The sequence below is a fragment of the Nilaparvata lugens genome, chromosome X (assembly GCF_014356525.2).
Source record: "Nilaparvata lugens isolate BPH chromosome X, ASM1435652v1, whole genome shotgun sequence".
Lineage (NCBI taxonomy): Eukaryota > Metazoa > Arthropoda > Insecta > Hemiptera > Delphacidae > Nilaparvata > Nilaparvata lugens.
Window position 1 is genome coordinate 56485752 of NC_052518.1, and position 19260 is coordinate 56505011.

The 19260-nt window shown below is 34.6% G+C and overlaps 1 protein-coding gene across 2 annotated transcripts in view; it reads right to left on the minus strand.

The window, feature by feature from the left end:
* Positions 1–19260, minus strand: part of LOC111058064 — a 1079251-nt gene that overhangs the window by 871536 nt on the left and 188455 nt on the right. The gene's annotated exons all lie outside the window — the stretch shown is intronic.

Consider the following 19260-nt stretch of genomic DNA (forward strand, 5'->3'; position numbering starts at 1 on the left):
TTGAAAAAGAATACTGTAAATCAACTTTGCAGAAATTACAAATTGCAGTAATATCCTTCTATGGGGAAATTACAAAATCAATGACAGCCACCGTGAAAGTTGTACAGTTTCGAATGTTCCATTAGGTTTGTACTGAAAAAAAATCTATTTATAGAGATTGAATTTGTATATTTGAAATAAGTGGATAGATGATATGCTTGTATACAACTGAAATGATCCAGCAGATTTTTTTAACTGCTACAATAAGTACCTACGGTAACCATGTTCCTCTCGAAATTACAATTAACCAGCGTGGGTTTGAAACAGTGGCGTTTTCTCTATATATAAGCGAGGAAAGCAGTGCTTGCATTGGCCATGAAGATAGTTAAATAAAAATTATACAATCTCCAAGATTGCTCGGAAGTTCTGCTAATATTTGTATATAAAGCCAGCATAATTTTGGAAATGGAGATTTGAACTTAGTGCTCTAGCTGAAAGTTTCTATTCGTCTGCAGCAACCTATCTCACAGGATCTGGATGCCTACAGTCGTAGCGCTATAGTGTAAGCGAGCTTACAGTGCCTGTATATCTATAGGTTGTATCACTATGACCATGGTCAATATGACATGCCTGTTGGAGCAATGAAAGTTTGGTTATGTTCAAAGCATCAATGTAAACTAATCGATTTATATTATCCATCTGGCAGTTCGTCACAATTTATAGAAAGTTCTAGTAAAATTCCGTACTATCCAGAAGTGAAAGTGTTTTTTTATGATCCAAAACAGTTCATAAATGAGAATGATAATTGATAGACTACACAAGTAAGCTATTTCAAAATTGCATACAACCATCCCGCCTAATAGTGGTAGTCCTGTTGCCTACATCTAAACCAGATCAAGATGGCCGACCCCAACATGCTGTGAAACACGTTGGTGGTGGTTGGTGGTTTCCTAATAATTTGAGGTTAGTTTTCGTAAGTTTACTGTTTACGTCTTCCAAGTTCCAACCGTTCTGTTAGTTTAACTTGGTTTTTCAAATATGTGGTCACAGAAAACTGTGAAAAGTGAAAGCAATGAATTTGAAAAATAATAATAAATGTGATTGTATTATAGTGTGTTTTGTGTCAAATGAATTTTCTTAAACTTTTGAATGAAAAAAGAATTAATTTCTAAAGGTAGGTCAATTCCCAATTTTGATATATGAATCAGCAAAGTAAAAAATTATCCACTAGACACTTCAAACACAATTATACAGTATGAAAAGTGTTTGCATTGAACTATCATCAAGTTATTAGTAATAATAGTTATTGTTTTGCATTGTATATATTGTATCACCTTGGAAAATATCATATCAATATTTAATTTTCAATTTTATTCGAATTTCAATAGGTTCTTGAGAAATAACTTATACCGTACTCAAAAAAAAACTTGAATATCCCCACCTCCCCTGGCACTTTATATTAAAGTTAAATTTTATTTTGGGCTTGAATTTTTCCTAGGTGATTCAGAGTTTGCCTAACAATTTTGGGCAGAAAACGCCACTGGTTTGAAAGGTCTTGTGATGGTGATATTTCATGATATGGTATTCTATATGATAATATTATCATTATTGAAAATAATGATTCATTATCATGAGTTTGTGCTCTTCGAGATTGATTTATTCATTGGTTTATTTGAAAATTTTAAAATAAGGATTTTATCAATAAGGCTTTAGTGATCAACTAACATGTTGTAGAATTTTCTGTGTGATATTTCATTGTGAGAAATTATTTTTTCCGTTAAAAATAATGTACTCACATTGAGATTCTGCCAACTTGCTTCGGACGAGGTGTTTTGCGTCCACCATTTCGACGACCATTTCGTCCGACGCAATTTCGGACCACCATTTTTATGCAGGGTTGAGGTATTTTCATGGAACTTTATTTCCAATAGCGATGGAAGATACTCTAGTATTTGGGAATATTTCTAACTTTCATTTCCTTTTCCCATGATGATAATTGCCAAGTTCACAGAATTATACTCTGAATCTACGTAAACGATCGTCTTGTTGGTGGAGGGGGAAGATAATTTTCGAATAAAAGTCAGTTCCAATCAAGCTGCAGCCGGGATCAGATTGGAATCCAGAGATAGCCATGGCCTCTCGATTTTGTTGTATTCGTGGATAAATTCAAATGAGAAGTGATTGTTCAGAAATTTTTGGAATATAGAAGTTTGTCAGATTGTTTAGTGATAATATCAGTGAGTCAACAATAGTAAAGTTCCAATAGTGATTATATGGGGACGCATTTAACTCCAAATTAACCAAGTCCCTGATTATCCGTTTGTAGTAGTAGAATAAGTGAAGTCCAACAGTTCCTTCGTGAAAAATTGAAATTCCAGATCAGTTAGCCTAGCGAAACCTTACCGACGTTCTCTTGACTCTAGAATATGCAATTAAATTTTACAGATTATTTGTTGCCCAAATTTTAATCAGTTCAAGTTCAATTCACTTGATAAAATTTGAAGTTTGATAAATAGAATAAGATAGATAAAATTAAGATAAGATAAAATTTGATAGAAAGAGAAAGTTTGCTGTTTATCAAGTCCCAATGACCAAACCTTCAGTATTTAGAGATCTTCTACTAACTCTTCAGATATCTATGAGGTGGGAAGAATAATTCTATTGGAGAGTCCGGTCTCACAAGATGTAACAGGAGATAAACTGAAAAACTTCAATATCGACAATAATATTTAGGCTTACGCAACTCTGCTGCTCCCTGTTAACGATAATTCGTTTCACATGCAAACGAGTAAAAGCACTTAGTTGGGAAGTCTCAACGTACGGGATTTGCCATTAAAACTCATACTCACGAACTGAGAACTTTTGATTTCTGCGAAAAGTTTATCAGGAAAAAAACTTGAGAAATCTTTTCCGACTAGTTGAACAGCTGAAACTACTTGCAAAAAGCACAGACCAGATTTATGAGTGAGCAGCATCAGCAGCATCTCTGGTCAAATCAAGAACTCAGTTGAACGTTGACCAAGTTGCAAGTTGCAAGTTTGTATTCTCTGTAGATTTGCCAATGGTGACCATCGCTCCATCCAACTTTAACACTCTCAAACAAATAACTTTTGTAGCAGTTACTTCTGAGTAGAGACAATTTTTAGTCTTTTCTTCTCTTTCCAGCTGGAGGCTTGACAGCTACAGTAATCCTCCTTCGAAAACGTAGGAGGACAAACGTGGGCCGGTTATAATTAATTTTAAAAGTACAGAGCTCTAACAGAGACAGTCTGAAATCCTTGAAATGAGATTTCTTGGAGCTCAACACTGCACTCCCTCAGCCCAGTCATTACTTTGCTTCAGAGAAGGTCGCTAATGTGATGCTTCTTAAACGGGGCGATGTCAGGATACACCACCGTCAAAGTCAGACACATCCATCCTAGCACTGAAAATCAGTCTTGTTTTGGCGGTGGCCACTTTTGTCGTTCTTGTGCTGAAAAAGAAGTGTCCTGTTTTGACGGGGCGAGTCAGTGACTAATTTCTCTACCTGGAAAACAGTCTCTGGTTGTCGCTATCAGCTTTTGACGCTTCTGTCAGATAAGCTGGCAGAATAGCTTGGAAGTAAACTGGTTTCAATTTTGGAACAGACTGTACTTTCTTTGAAATATTCTTTTTAGAACTTAGTGTGACTAGAAGTGTGTGTGTGACCACCATTGGACAATACTCCTGCGTGACATTGTCTCTCATCTCAACCTTATTCAGTTCTATTGCTTCCTCTCTCATTCACTCTCTCCCACTCACTCTCTCTCACCCTCGATCACCCTCTCTCCATCACTCCTGCGCCTTTCTCTCTCACTCTCTCTCTGTCTAACACTCACACACACACACACTCTCACTCTCTTTCTGTCTAACACTCTCTCTCTCTTTCTCTCTCTCTCTAACTCTCCCTCTTACCCGGTTGTGTGCTAATGCTCTCCTTTCTTCAAAACCCCTTAGGGTTTTGTTATTATTTCATACAATGCTTCAGAAATAATTATCTACAACCTATCTTGAATTTGACTTTCCCATGCCTAGATTTGTAAATCTCTTTGTGTCAATAATATTTGTTGAACGAGCGTTAGCAAGTTCTTACTTTTTACTCAAGTTCAAAGTTGTTGCCAGTCTGTGGGTTTGCTTGTTTGTTTGAATGCACTACAATAACTTTAGAAAGAGTTGATCGATCAGCTTCAAATTTTGAACACGCACTCTTCGAACCTTTTTACAGGTCAAGTTCGTTGAACAACAAAATATTTTACTCACTTCTTCATCCTTTTTCAGGATATAAAAGTAACATTGAAAGTACTGCATGAGACAGAATAACTTGCTCCTGTGTGTCTGCCTGACTATTATCCTTGAGTAGCATACGCGTAATATTAATGATACAAATTGTGATGGCAGTTGCTATGTCGTTGGTATTATTGATTTAACAAAATTTGAATTCTGATTCTGAATCATTTACCCATACGGAGAAACCTATGAGGTCCTATGGATTCACGTAGGCCTACAGCGTAATATTAATAGGAAAACAGCTTAATGTTCCTTTTCCAAAGATAATATAATAGTGGGCTCCACTGGGATTCTTATTCAAATTGGAAAAAAATTCTGTAGGTAGCTTCAAAATAATTTTTGTCTGCGATCTTCGTTCCGCCACATTGAATCAAAAATTTTCTATGGGAAGGTTTCAATACAAGATTCAAATAATAAAGAATTTCAAGAGACAATGAATGGTGGAAATCGCTCATAAATATATCAAACCGTTTCAAAGATATTCACATTTTAGTGTTGAAGTTTTTGTATATCTGTGATACAGAAATATTGCTCGCCTAGAACAGGATAGATTATACATCACATATTCTTATCATTATCGTTCCCTAGCAACCTATTTTAAGCGTTTATATAGTAGCTGCTGAGAGAGATTTATGTGATAGATATACCTGAATAATACTATTAAATACTATATTCGACTAAACAACGAGTGACCCAAATGAAGCGATTCAAATATAAAAAAAAGAAAAATGGGAATGCGTAAAATATTATAATATTTGGAACTCCATAACTTATCATTTAATTAAGAGACATGTATGGGATTAATAATTTATTGAAAAACACTAATAATTTAGCAATATTGCACTAATAGTTTTAATTTTAGATGACTCTCTCCTGGATTATTGAGTTATGTGTTGGATATTCCTCAGTGATTGCTGCATCATCTGAGAAAACTCCGTAAAAGTGATCTCTGTTCGAAATTAACAGAATGCTCAAGTATAGACATTTAGAAGAATACAAACATTTCATTTAATGTTCATTGAAATCGACCACATTAGTATTATTTACACGTGAATTACCGGTAGTGTATTGTTAATGTATTAGGATTTGAGAAGATAATATGAGCATCTTATTGGTTTTTCTCTCAATGATTGAAATGAATGGCTTAATTGCTTTTATATAATAATGAAAATATCACAGTTTATTACATTCCAGTACAATTATCGTGTTTCACAATCCATTTCAAAGTAGAGCTCATAAGTATCGTAATCTTGCCATACAATTACCATACAATAATTGAAGTTGATTTCATTCAACTTCAGTGGTGCCATTTCACCAAACTGCTAAAGGGTGGGCAAAAACCAAGAGGTATTGGGGGGGGGGAATACCCCCAAAGGATAGAGGGACCTGGGTTTTTCCCCATAAATGTTACATTAGAAGATGTTATTATATGCTTCATTTTTTCCAATTTTATACAAATGTGGTTGAAGTATCAATACAAACATATACATTATTAGTTATTAAATTCAATCATGGAATATTTATTAGAAATATGGGTCTACAGAGAGGCCCTAGAGTAGGAATACACTGAAACAGATTTCTTAAAAATCATGGAAAAAGATAAATTTTTCTTTTACAATGACAATTTAATTGGGGATCATATTCTAATTGGAAAATAACTTTCAGTTAGAAAGCTAAAGATACATCAAGCTGTTCCCATAATTCTCAACAACCCTTTACATACATTTTTGATTGTCTGATTGTGCCCTTTCTTTTGCTTTCACTGTGACATCTTGCAACTTGTTAATTCTCACATTGAAATTTATTCAATAAGTGTACCCATTCTGTATTCAAACTATACCACAGAGAAAAATATATTATTTATTACTCTGTACCCGTATCCATACTTTCAAGGCAATTTTGCTACATTGTTGATACTGTAGAAGGAATTATACTACTGCTGATAAAGAAAAGTATTAAATCATTATGAGACTCTGTTAATATTCGTATACATAATTAAGGATTCGTGTAGATAGACCCGCATTTTCATTATTTATCTGATCCTTGAGGGGGGCCTAGGCCCCCTAGGCAGCTGATTATAAGTAAGAATTAATATTGCTATTTTCATAATACAGTACACCTGAAGAATTGGCAAAGTTTATGGTAAGGGTTGAGGAGGTACTCAGCTCTTCCAACTAACATCGGATTAGTTTTGTGCAGTCTACTATAACAGATGTCCCCATATGGATGTTACTACAGACGTATTTATCATCGTATTCAATTTCTGTTTGTTAGTTTGTTTGTATGTCTGATGGAAATCGAAAACGGCTCTAACGATTTTGATTAAGTTTGAAATATAGTATATAGTTTGAAATATAGAGTTTGTGATACGAAAATCATCATTTGGATTAGGACTCATGTTTAGGATAACTCAATGAGGGAACTTAAAAATGATTAGGTACGGTAATATTATTCATCAACCGAGTAGCAGCTGACTGAGAGAGTTTTCCGTCGTCAGTTGAAAACAGTTGATCAAGAGAGTTTTTCATCGTCAGTTGAAAACAGCTGATCGAGAGAGTTTGCCATTGTCAGTTGAAAACGAGACAGATGTGTTGAGTCACCAAGTTTGTTGACGTCATTTTTTTGAAGTTATTGCATGATTCGAGAAAATAGGTGCAGAGAGCAGCCGAGTGACAGCAACGCAACGCAAATTTGAATTTGAAACATAATGATTGCGGTAATATTAATAAGGTAAATACTGAAGTAGTCAGTTTTAATATACCTCAGTAATTGAATTATAACAATTCATTCACTTCTAAATTTCCATCTCTATGTCTTTGTACTTTCAACTCTGTTTCTTTGATATTGTTATCTTCATAGACGTGAAGTAGATAGATAAGGGTGGGTGTCTTCCATGAGTAAAATGAAATGTCTATTTCCGACTTCTGCAGTTGAATACTTGTAGCTAGTAGTTCTGTGAACAGTAGACCTCGTACAGCATTTATAAACAGATCTCATTGTCAATATGTCACCCCAATTAGCCCTTCGGACATCGGAAAAAAGAAACCGGTACCGTGACGAGAGATCGTAAGTGTTGAAACGGCCAATGACTGATTGGCGTTTATTGACGATGACAATATTACCTGTTATAAATAAAACCGAGAGCATTGCCAAGCTGTAATCATCAAAAGCTAATTTACAAACATGCCAACATACATATACAGACAAAAGCAAATCCCGTCGTTGAAACGTAGAAAAATCAATCATGAAAATATGTGAATCATCAAATCATGAAAAAATAACATTTTCCTGCTATTTTGGGAAATGATAACTGTATATCTTCCAGTATTGAAAATGACATTCAAAATGAAAAACAATACTGAATAATTTTATTATATTGAAAATTCTCAATGTTCGAGTAATTAACCCTCCAGTAGGCCTGGACTACATTCAACACAGTAGAACCTATATAATTTGTAGATTACGGGACCAAGTATTTAATACGAATTTTGGAGGGTGACGAATTATATATCAAGCTCTGCAATATCGAGGCTGATTAAACAAAATACGAGAAAATTATATCATTGATACTGATCCCATCATTGCCCATAATTAATTCATAATATAGCCTCTATGAATGAATATTAGAAAATATTGTTAAATATTAATTTGACATACTTGTAAAAGATTTCAGAGATCAATACAACTGTTCATGAGCGAGTTCTTCAACCAAGGCTGTCTCTAGTTATATTATTATATTATGTGAATCCATAGAACTTTAAAGTTCACTCCGTATGGGTAAATAATTCACAATCAGAATTCAAAATCCCTAAACTAATAATACCAATTACTATAACGTTAAAGGTATTGCTATTACAAGTTGTATTATATAATACATATAGGCGATGTTGGAAACAAACAATACCTAGACAGGCAGACAGACATTAACGAAAGCGAGTTGATGTAAAATTTGTATATTAATCAGCTGAATTCGGGGCATTAAGGACAGTATATGTGATTATTCTTAAATAGCATTAGCTCTTATGAATAAATGGGTAAATTGTGGTAATTGCATGCAATTAATATTCCAGCTTACTAATGATAAATCACAACACCCTTTTTCCAATTCACTTCATCAGTTGATGTGATTTTTGGTCTCCTCATCACTGGAGTTATTAGTAACTGTAGCATAATTTTCGATGAACTCATTACTGGAGTTATCAGTTACTATTGCATATTAGTGTATTTATCTTTATGGGAATACCAATTACAGTGTTTTTGATGACAAAACTACGAATTATAGAGAAGTTTCAGTGTACTCACTAATCTTGACAATTGACCTATCAAGTGAAGTTATTTTCGTTTTGAGTCAAGAAATTTACCAATAGTTCTATTATTTAAGCTCCAAATAACTGCAGAAAAGAGAGACAACTGCACAAAATAGGAATGATATATAGGACTTATAAATAGATATATAGGACTGATAAATAGGAATTATACAGTTACAAGATAAGTCATCGTCTGATATTACTACGTAAAGGGATAGAAAAGAGTGATAGGTTTCAGAAATAAATTGTCAATGGTCTTGTTAAGAATAGCCTACATGTGGGGATTCATCAGAACAATACCATTGTTTGAAAACCAGACAGCTCTGCGTAGTACAGTCCGTCCAAGAAGTATAACCTGACCGTCTTGTTTTTGAAGTGTCTGAGATTCGATGTGTCTGACTTTGTCGTTTCTGTACGGATGTAAAAGTGTCCCGTTTTGGCGCCTAAGTGCAGGGACACACGATCCGGCGAAATCGCCGTCCGGCGTTTTCGCCGGACGAAGCTTCGCCGTCCGGTTGCAAGAAGTACACAGGAAGGCATGGGGCAGAACACGCGACGCCGGCGACGGCGAAAACCCCGGTCCGGCGAGAAATTGATCCGGCGATATCGCCGGGTATTCTCTACTTCGCCGTCCGGTTTTGCCGCCGGAAAGCAGTAGCAGGGCATTGTACTATATGTGCAGGGACACACGATCCGGCGAAAACGCCGGACGGCGCTGTCCCCACCCATGCCACTTCTTTATTTATTAACATTTGTAACGTTACAAATGGGTAGGGTAGGGTTACAAGGGTAGGTTACAAGGGTAGGGTTGTAAGTAGGGATGGGTATCGATACATCGATGTTCAGGTATAGCAATCTATCTCATATTCTAGGTACACCTGACAACAATTCTCCTTGTATTATGAAAAAGACCTAATTTTCAGCTTCAAGCATCATCACCAACTACATTGTCCTCACATTGATATTTTGCACAACGACATAAGTTCTTGAGATTATGTTCTATTAGAATTACCAGTAAGATACACTTCATTTCAGTATTTAAAGTGAAATTCAAGCTGGAAATTCAATCGCAATAGTAAAAGATTGTTTTTTCGTATCTTATCCATTTTTTATTGTAGCAAAACGTAAATTAGAAGGTTGAATACGCCTAAACGACAGTTCCAAGCTATTACAACATTTTCAGACAAATGATTTGATAGATTTTCATGAGATTTGGTAGGAATAATTTTAATTACGCGACAACATAATATGTGTAAGTTAATTTTGAAATGTTGTACTCCATTTATTATACTGAAATGTATCTAAATGATCCGGCAAAAACGCCGGACGGCAGCTTCGCCGTCTGTCGTGTGTTCTGAATGCTAATTGCCGCCGGGTCCGGCGAAAACGCCGGACGGCGATGTCGCCGGATCGTGTGTCCCTGTCCTATAACGCACACGCCAATTCGAGACTCTTTCAAAACAGTCATTCCCTGTCGCTGGCGTACGGTGTCGATGGATGAGATAGTCGCTGTCCACTCCTGTCAGGTTCTGGGTGTGTCGGAGGACTAAGGTGGCGCGTACCCTTCTTAAACATTATGCTTATTCTCTTCTGCGACAGCAAATGACTGATGTGAGAATAAAAAATTGATCTTTGAAAACAAACTTTTGTTGTAGATGGTGAATTCCTTTTTTTGAGTCTTATTTTATTTACAATTTTATGATTGGGAAGCTGTAGATGCAACTCCAACCATGGTACATTGTGTCTCCATAGAAATATTGTTAATTTATCTTGAGTTTTTATTCAAATAACCTAACTCGTCAGAATCTGTGGTACGCTTTCCTACGCAAATGATCAGTATGCCAAACAATTTCTTCCCTTGAATCTTCCACTAGTATTTATTAGCCTAGTGATGTTTAAGGTTACGTGATGGATTTACTCATGCTATTTGGAGTTAGATTTGGATACATAATAGATTGAATGGCATAGGAGTGGATAAATTCAAATACTTATATAAAAGTTTCAAAAGGTGTCACACATTCACATACACTTGTATGAAGATATTGCTTTTCTACTATCGTTGTATTTCTCTCATTGATTCAATCAGTCTTTCATTTGAGGTACGGATTATGCTCTAGCTTATGAGCTGATTAACAGAGCTGATGAGTTTTTTAAGGGTGCTCGGCATACAAAGTACGCTAAATATGAATTTATTCAAAGCTGATTCAACTCGAGATTTAAAAATCTGAGCAAACTGATTCCACCGGCACGAACATTACTAAAGTTTTTGAACCTGAGTTCAGACCGTTGCGTGAAGGCAGTGGCCTGTTGAAACAAAATAAAAAAAAATACCGGAGAATACTTATCTTGAATAACTTCAGCTATAGAACAGCAAGGAACATTATTTTTCAATCTTTATTGCTATTGCTTTCTAGAGCAAATTTTTATGCTCAACCTCTTGAATTTGATTGTTCCGTAACTGGTTTAATTAAAAAAAAACCCACACATTCATAGAAATGCAAAAAAAGAAGCTATGGTAGAAGGCTATATATTCAGGACGGGTAATGATCAACGACATTTTTGCGATATTATAAATATATGGATAGGAAAGATCAATAGTCGTTGTACTTCACACATTCACAGAAACATACAGAGTGGGTGAGAAGTCCAAGAACGGCCTTATATCTTATACACAAAGGTATAATTCGATGGTAAGTATGTTTATCATATAAGATAGGGATGGGATGGTAACCAATTAGAATTAGATAGAAGATAGATAGAATTATGAAGAAAATTTGAATAAATAAATTGAGTTCTATGTAAATGTAATATATATCTACCAAACTCCAAGATAACTATTCCAATATATCTAAGAAGTATTTATTAGATCTTCAACCCAAAAGAATAATCAATATGAATATGAAATGGAATATATATAAAGGCCAAATAGCCTACCACTGACCTATTCATCATCGCTTCTTAAAAACCACATGGCCAAAACGGTTTTTCAAATTAGGTAAAAATGGTCAGTTTATGCCTTGGACGTGTGCTAAGGAATGGTATTTAAATTATACCAAAAATACGTCCAAAATAGGCATATTTCGAATTCCTAGTCGAAGGTTGAAATATGGATTTTTTGTTCAGTTGAGTGTCTGTAATGTAGAAATACATCTAGACTCCAGACTGTAATGTAGTCTATTGTAGTCTTTACTGTACTGTAGTCCACAGTAATGAAGTCTTTGAAACCCAATCCAATGCTTTTACAAGTATCACTTTATCGAAAAATAAGTTTCCATTTCCAAAAATGTCAACTGATTGTTCTTCTAATTATATTGCATGTTACAAAAAAATCCTCTCCAGTTATTATTGTTACCTACTTTTGGTGGGTCTTTGAGTATTAAAAATGAAGAAAATACCTTATTCATCCTCATAGTTGAGAAATATTACACATTACTCCATATACACTCCATTATTAGAACACAGTTATTCACTCTCCACACACAATTCTTACCGAAAAACCGAATTAAAACCGAAAAGACTTGATAGCTCGAATAACAATCTTTAATAATAACTAATTATTATGAATTTATTTGATAAACATCCAGATATCTCCATAGCAACCAATACCTACCTGAAAAATAATTATTTCCTAATCCTATCATATTGAGCGAGCAATTTCTGTGTTTATATATCTGGTTATTTTTATATATGGTTATTTTTATATTATTATGAGCTAATCATCGTTTTCTTTTTCCGAGCTGCGGTCTCGAATTGTAAATTCGAATTGATAGACTAATATTAACTTTAGGCAGTCACAGAGTAAAGCTGCTTTAACACTGATAGATTTTATAGATTCTATTAGATTGAACATAACTTGTCATACACATGATGAACATATGTGTTTGTCAAGTGCCGTTCAATCTATGAGAATCTGTAAGGATTAAGTTATTAACATTTTGTTTATAACTTTGGTATAAACGCAGCTTCAGATGCCAAGATATATCATGGCGTTCTGAGTTACGAAGAATAATGTCAATGAAAAACTTCATTTTCCTCATGAAATCTTTCCCATAAAAATTTTAACAGATTGTTGTTCTACAAGCGTTTCTTCATGTTACAAAATGAAAATCCCAGTGAAAAACAAAAAGTGCCTCTTGATAATTCCCAAATTATCTTTTTAATCGTAGCTCTGATTCAACTGAGCAATAACTTTCTGAGCTTACTGAGTCAATAAAGTAACATTTAAAATTATCATTGAGCGCAATGAGACTGGGGATGCCATCAATTAGGAATAAGTATTATACCGGTATTCATTTTCACAGGATTGAAGTAGTGCAACATTTAGATTAGCACACCAATAGATTCCATTTGTAACGAAGTAAGTTCATTACTTTCTCTTTTTGTGTAGTTGAGAAGTTGATATTGTGGTAATTATTCATATTGAATGAAAAAGACTAAGAAATTGTCAAAAAACCACTGATTTATTGATAATTAGAAAGACCGGTTTCGGTTATTACACCATTGTCAATCTCTGATAAACTAAAACTAAATACAAGAGCAGCAGAATTTATACTAGTAGGCGAGTACTGCTATTGGTCGAGGGCATGAACGCCTGCCATTGGCCTAGCTAGACAGTCTCCTCCCCCTCAACGGTGTGACAAAATGGCGGCTTAAGCAACAGAATCGCCATGATAATAAAATTGATCTATTCTTAAATCTAGGAAATTCAATACACAATCCTGTTCTACCTCTACAGTGAATTTTATACTCTGATGTAATCCATTCAGATAGGAGAGAAAATTGTCTAGTTGTCTGTTACTTCCTTTCCATAAGCAAATAATATCATCAACATATCGAAACCAGTAAACAATTTAATCTTTGAAATTACTATTTTCAATGATTCTACTTTCTAACTTATCCATAAATAATTCAGCTAGGAGTGGTGAGAGGGGTGACCCCATTGCCAACCCCTCTCTTTGTTCAAAAAATCTATTGTTAAATTTGAAATAATTATGCTGAGTGCATAACTTCATCAATCCTATCAGTTCTTCTCTGAGTGTATGATCATTTATAGAGGCTTTCATTATTCCCTCAGCTCTTTCAAGACTTTCTCCCACCGGAATGTTAGTGAATAAATTAGTAACATCAAATGACACAAGTTTATAAGATGATAGAACAGGAATATGCTTTATATTGTTGACCAACTCCAATGAATTTTTAATACTAAACTTTGGTTGAAAACCTGTTAATGACCGAAAGGTGCTATTCAGTGGTATCTTTTGTTAATTCCCCCTGCTCCAAATTAGCTCACAAACTGAATATTTAAAACTGGCTATTTTTATATCTGGTTATTTATGTTTAACGGATCTTGAAAACGGCTCTAACGATTTTCACGAAATTTGGAACATAGTAGGTTTATGATATAAAGATTCGATTGCTCTAGGTCTCATCCTTGGGGAAAACTCGCTGAACGACAGCGTCGGACTTGGCTTTGGTGAAGACGAAACTGAGCAATGCTTATACATGGAGATTTCTAGAAAAATGTTTCCATCTGCTTAAAGAAGGCTTGTATAAAAAAAATTTAACAGTTATAATGAATAAATGAAATACACATAGATGTATATAATACATTCAAATCTCTCAACCAATGGATTATTCCTAGATTTATGAAATAAAATTTCAGTTTCCCATGAGAAAAAGAGCCAAATTGACTCATTTTATTTTATAAACTGTGAGTTGCTGGGTCATACGATCTCCTTCAAACAAAAAAGGAATTAGAGATCAATTCTTTGACAGTCAAAAATGTGATAGAAATAATTGATATCTCAATTGGAAATACCAGTGGAATTAAGTATTCAAAGTATTAACAAAATACAATGTACTTCCTTTAAGAAGTTCTTTGCTCGAACTTCACCACTTGTGCGAGAGATCGCCCCACTGAAGGATAGAGGATAGTCCAATACAGGTATATTGATTGCACTCCCTAAATATATAGCCTAACCAACCCTTGAATAGCGGGATGTCAGAGGGAGACAGCAGAAGAAAAGGCATTCTTCCACTATTGTCTATTATAAGGAATAGTAGCATTCCTCTACGAAAAAGAACAGTCAAGAGTTTTGGTTTGTGAATATTCCCAGAAAGGTGCCGATGATTCTACAAAATTAGTCTTCATATTTTTTTACGAGAGTGCGGTATTACTTACTCTCGTTGGCTAAGTTATTTATATTTGACTCCCAAGTATTGTGTATATAAGTCTTATAAAGTAAGAGGATCGCCTAACATGGAGAAACCCAGTAATAAAGTATCCTACTGTTCCCACAAAAAAAATCACCAGTAGGTACCCTTCTACTTCCTTTGATGTTACGACCGCTTTTGGCTAATCATGCCATTATAAAGTGTCAATATGAGCTATAAGGAAATAAAGTAAGGTTCACTAAGGTAATTTAGGTTTACTAGGGTAATCAAGGTTTACTTTCTAATACTAATAATTCATTTTGACACTTGATTAGCCGAAAACGGTAAAAAATAAAAGTCTACTAGTGATTCAATGTAATAATTATAAAGCTATCAAGTAACTCTGTAGAAGTAAGTCTTATAATTATATGTAGGATCATTTTTATAGTTTTATTTCTTGATCCATTCTCGAACAATAACAATTAAAATTCATTCACGGTACCTATATATATTTTTCAAAATCCAATTGAACTTAGCAATCGTAAAAGTATAATGAGGTCATTGCATTTATCTCTGACTCGCTTTTAGGTTTATTTAACATTTTGTGGTAGCAATGCAATTGGATGTTATACTTATACTCTGATTGATAATAATTAATTATAAGTATTCAGAATAAATTCTAGTTTTGTATTCAAGAATGAATATTCAAGAAATTTTTCGGTTGCAGCAGTATCAACTTACAATATTCATCAATTTTTTGGTAGTCAAATTCAGATTTGCAATAACTTTTTTCTACTTTTTTTAGCTTTTCTTCAAACCACTAACCAATAACGTTACCAAATCAAACTTGTAATAACTATTTTCTTATTCCATTAGTCAGGTTTTTCCAAGTCTGGTCATGAGAAAGGAACCAGAAACTAGTTATTCATCAGCTCTATACCATAGTGGGAGAGGGTGAAACACACCTCAATGGAAATAGCGGAATGACAGTTGTATACCGCTATACTTCCTGGAAGATTTTATAATATCGGTAGAAAAGACAACATTCCTGCACTATTGTCTATTATTGGAAGCAATCTTCTATGCGAGAAGGACAGTCCTAAGTTTTGGTTTCACAATATTGCCAGAAACGTGAGTGACGAAAGTTAGATTATAACTTTCTATATACTCAGTTCAATGATTAATCAACATATAAAGCTAAATTGGTCTAATCAGTTGTTATTGTTTATTGTGTAATGTCTTATCTAGCTTTCCCTAATATTATCTTTCTATGTACTTAGTCCAGTCCATTACTGATATCTTATTTGCAATCCATTACTAAATTGGTCTAATCAGTTGTTATTGTTTATTGTGTTATTTCTAATCTAGCTTCCCCCAATGTTATCAATGTAACTGTTCCATATAAATACGGTATTAGAATCAATGTAAAGCAGTCTTAAGCAATATTCTGTATTATGTAGTTGTAGTGTACAGGCTCGGCCTGAATAAAGTCTTTTTAAAAACGCACAGTGTGTTCCTGCACCCTTAACTGGCGCCCGAACTTCTGTAGATCTTCCTTGTGAAATTGTTCGTGTTCTGTGAACTCTCCCAGGCCGATTTTTTTTCCTCAGCACTCCGCCGAGTTTTTCATAAGAGAACTACGAAACCCTACAGCAGGACACCGTGCAAAGACTCAGTAGCCAGCCACGAAAAGCAACAACCAGAACTGAAAGACTCCAATACTCACACAGATTGTAACCCGCAGACGTTATCATCTCAATCATCTGCTATCCACCATTGCGGGCCAAAACCTAAATAGATTTTCACCAATTCCAACACGAGTTCCAGCAAGGAGATTCCTGGACGAACCTCTCGAAAAGATCTTAAGTGGCCTCGAACCAGAACAGTCGACATCTGATGTGCCGAACCAACTAGTTCCAGCGACCCACAATATCAGTGCTCCACGTCCGGACCCTCCACATCACCTGCAACCTCAACTTCAAGAACTTCACGGATCTCACCAACTTGAAAAAGGTACAATGGCTTCAAAAATCCTATCAGCCAGCATTACTTATTTAGCACCATCATTTAATGGCGACCTTCTAGAACTCCCCTATTTTTTAAGAATTTGTCAAGAAATATATGATGAATTCTGTAGCCAAAATGTGGAAGCACGAGAGACTAACCATTGGCTTTTATTCCACCACACTTACAGTCATCTCTCAGGGAAAGCCCGTACGGCTGGCTGCCCGAGGTTGTAGAACTATTCCTGACTTATTGACTGCAATTAAAAATAATTTTTGCGAAAAAAGACCTAAATTATAGCTGACTTAGTAACACAAATGAATTCAAATTCTTTCTTTATTAAAAAAAATAATTAAACAATCAAATGCATTCCAAAAATCAAATACAATATTGTTTCCTGATTTCTAATATGTGTTCCCTATAGGCTACCCTGTGTGGGGACACTTGAATATATTATAGGTTTATTACAAATTATTTTTAATATATGTTTCTGACCAGTAATCACAGGTTTAATATGAACATTGTATGCACTCCCATAGCATATTATTCCATAATTCATTCTAGAACCAATAATTGCATGGTATAATTGTAACAATACTTCTTTTGTACATAACTGTCTGAGGTAATAGAACTTCCTTATGTATACAAATAACTCATTTTTTATCTTCTGTACATGATCTGAACAAGTGCGCCTACTATCCAATATGAGGCCCAGATACTTAACTGTACGTTCTTGTTTTATTGTTTCACAGTTACAGAGTTTACACAGTTTACAAGCCATGATGCTCAAACCATTCAGTAACGAGTCAACCAATGATTTTCTCGATAGGCTCAAGTACAAAAAGAGTGTTATAATCGATCGCTATAGCATGGAGAAACTCTCTGATGACACAATCACTTACTTGACTAGTCAACTTGATCGCACATTGATAACCACTCTCATTCGAAATGTACCAGCAGACTTTGCTGCTTTCCTTAGGGTACACAAAATTCTAACAATTGAAGATGCTCAAAACAGCTTATTGCATGATTTCGACGAGTCATTTGATTCCAAACCCTCATTTCGTAACTCCCGTAACAATAACTATCGTAACTTTGAAGACAATCGTAATAATCGCTCCAATCACTTTAATGACAGTCGTAATAATCCGAACAGAAACAATCACTACAATAATCAGCAACGAAACGTTCATCCTGGCTTCACCAGACACAACACTCCAAATTTTGAAAATCCTCCTAAATTCCAAAATGGCAGACAATTCAGTAACAATCCCAATGCTAGTGCTTTTGCAAATCGAAATCATTCTGACTCCAACACCGTGTCAATGCGCACTGTTTCAAACAGAGCATATCAAAATCATCACATTGTAGAAGAGTCTGATGAAAACTCTTCAGTTGAAGATCAGCTCTCCACATTAACCAAACATATGAACCTTTTGCCTGAAAAAATGACCTCACTTACTGATCATTTTTCAGAAACAGGCAAGGACTCGAAGAATTTAACTTAAATAATTGTACAAACCTTTCGAGTCTACCCTATTTTATTGACCACAAAAAACGCAAATGGCTAATAGATACAGGCTCCGAAAAAAACTATATTCACCCGAGCATTCTTACCAAAGATGGTTCTAGCAATCAGACAATGTATCGAAATCGACACATGCGCATTCAGAACCTCATAAAAGTGGTTCAAACTGGATCACTCGATCTTTGAAATCAATGTATCCAAAAGGATACATGCCAAACGGCATTAACCTTTGGCATTGGGTTAACCCTTCGTTTGGCATGTATCCTTTTGGATACAATGAAATTCCAATTAGCATAAGGCAGCAAAAAAATCCGAGAAGTTTCAAGTTTTTTCTGAAGAATTGGTTATTGGAAAAGCAGGATGTTGAAGTGTGGTTTAGAGATCTCAGATAAAAACTTAATAATATTGCAATAGAAATATAGTTACAGGTCATTTAAAGAAATCTATTCAATGTGTGAAATATTCAAATCTAAGCTTAGTAGGTATTTGTTTCTGTTTGTGATGTAAATAGATATTATTATTCAAGGTAAAACAACCCAAGTTGGAGAGTGTAGATATAAGTGATTAAGTGCCCTAAGATCGCTCTAGAATAGATAGATGGCAAGGGATACGTTGAGTTGAATTTTCCACCCTATGATGAATGGATATAAGTGGAAGAGTAATTATATTGTTTGTTTTTAAATAGAGAAGACAAGTTTTGTTGATTCTAGTACCTAACAGTTTTTTTCGCGACAGGGATGTAGTAATTATTATTTATAGGTTTATAATTTTTCTAAATGACTAAAACTATTTGCTGGTAACTCCCATAAAGGAATCATCGGGAGTACCTAATTTCTCTGATAAGGAAGCAATTGTATGATTATTTTGTTATATAATTTCATTGAAAATTGAAATGTTTCTTCATACTGTTATGTTATATGTTTTCATTTGAAATTGTAATTGTGATTTTTCTTTTTTACGAGAAATAAATTATTATTATTTCAA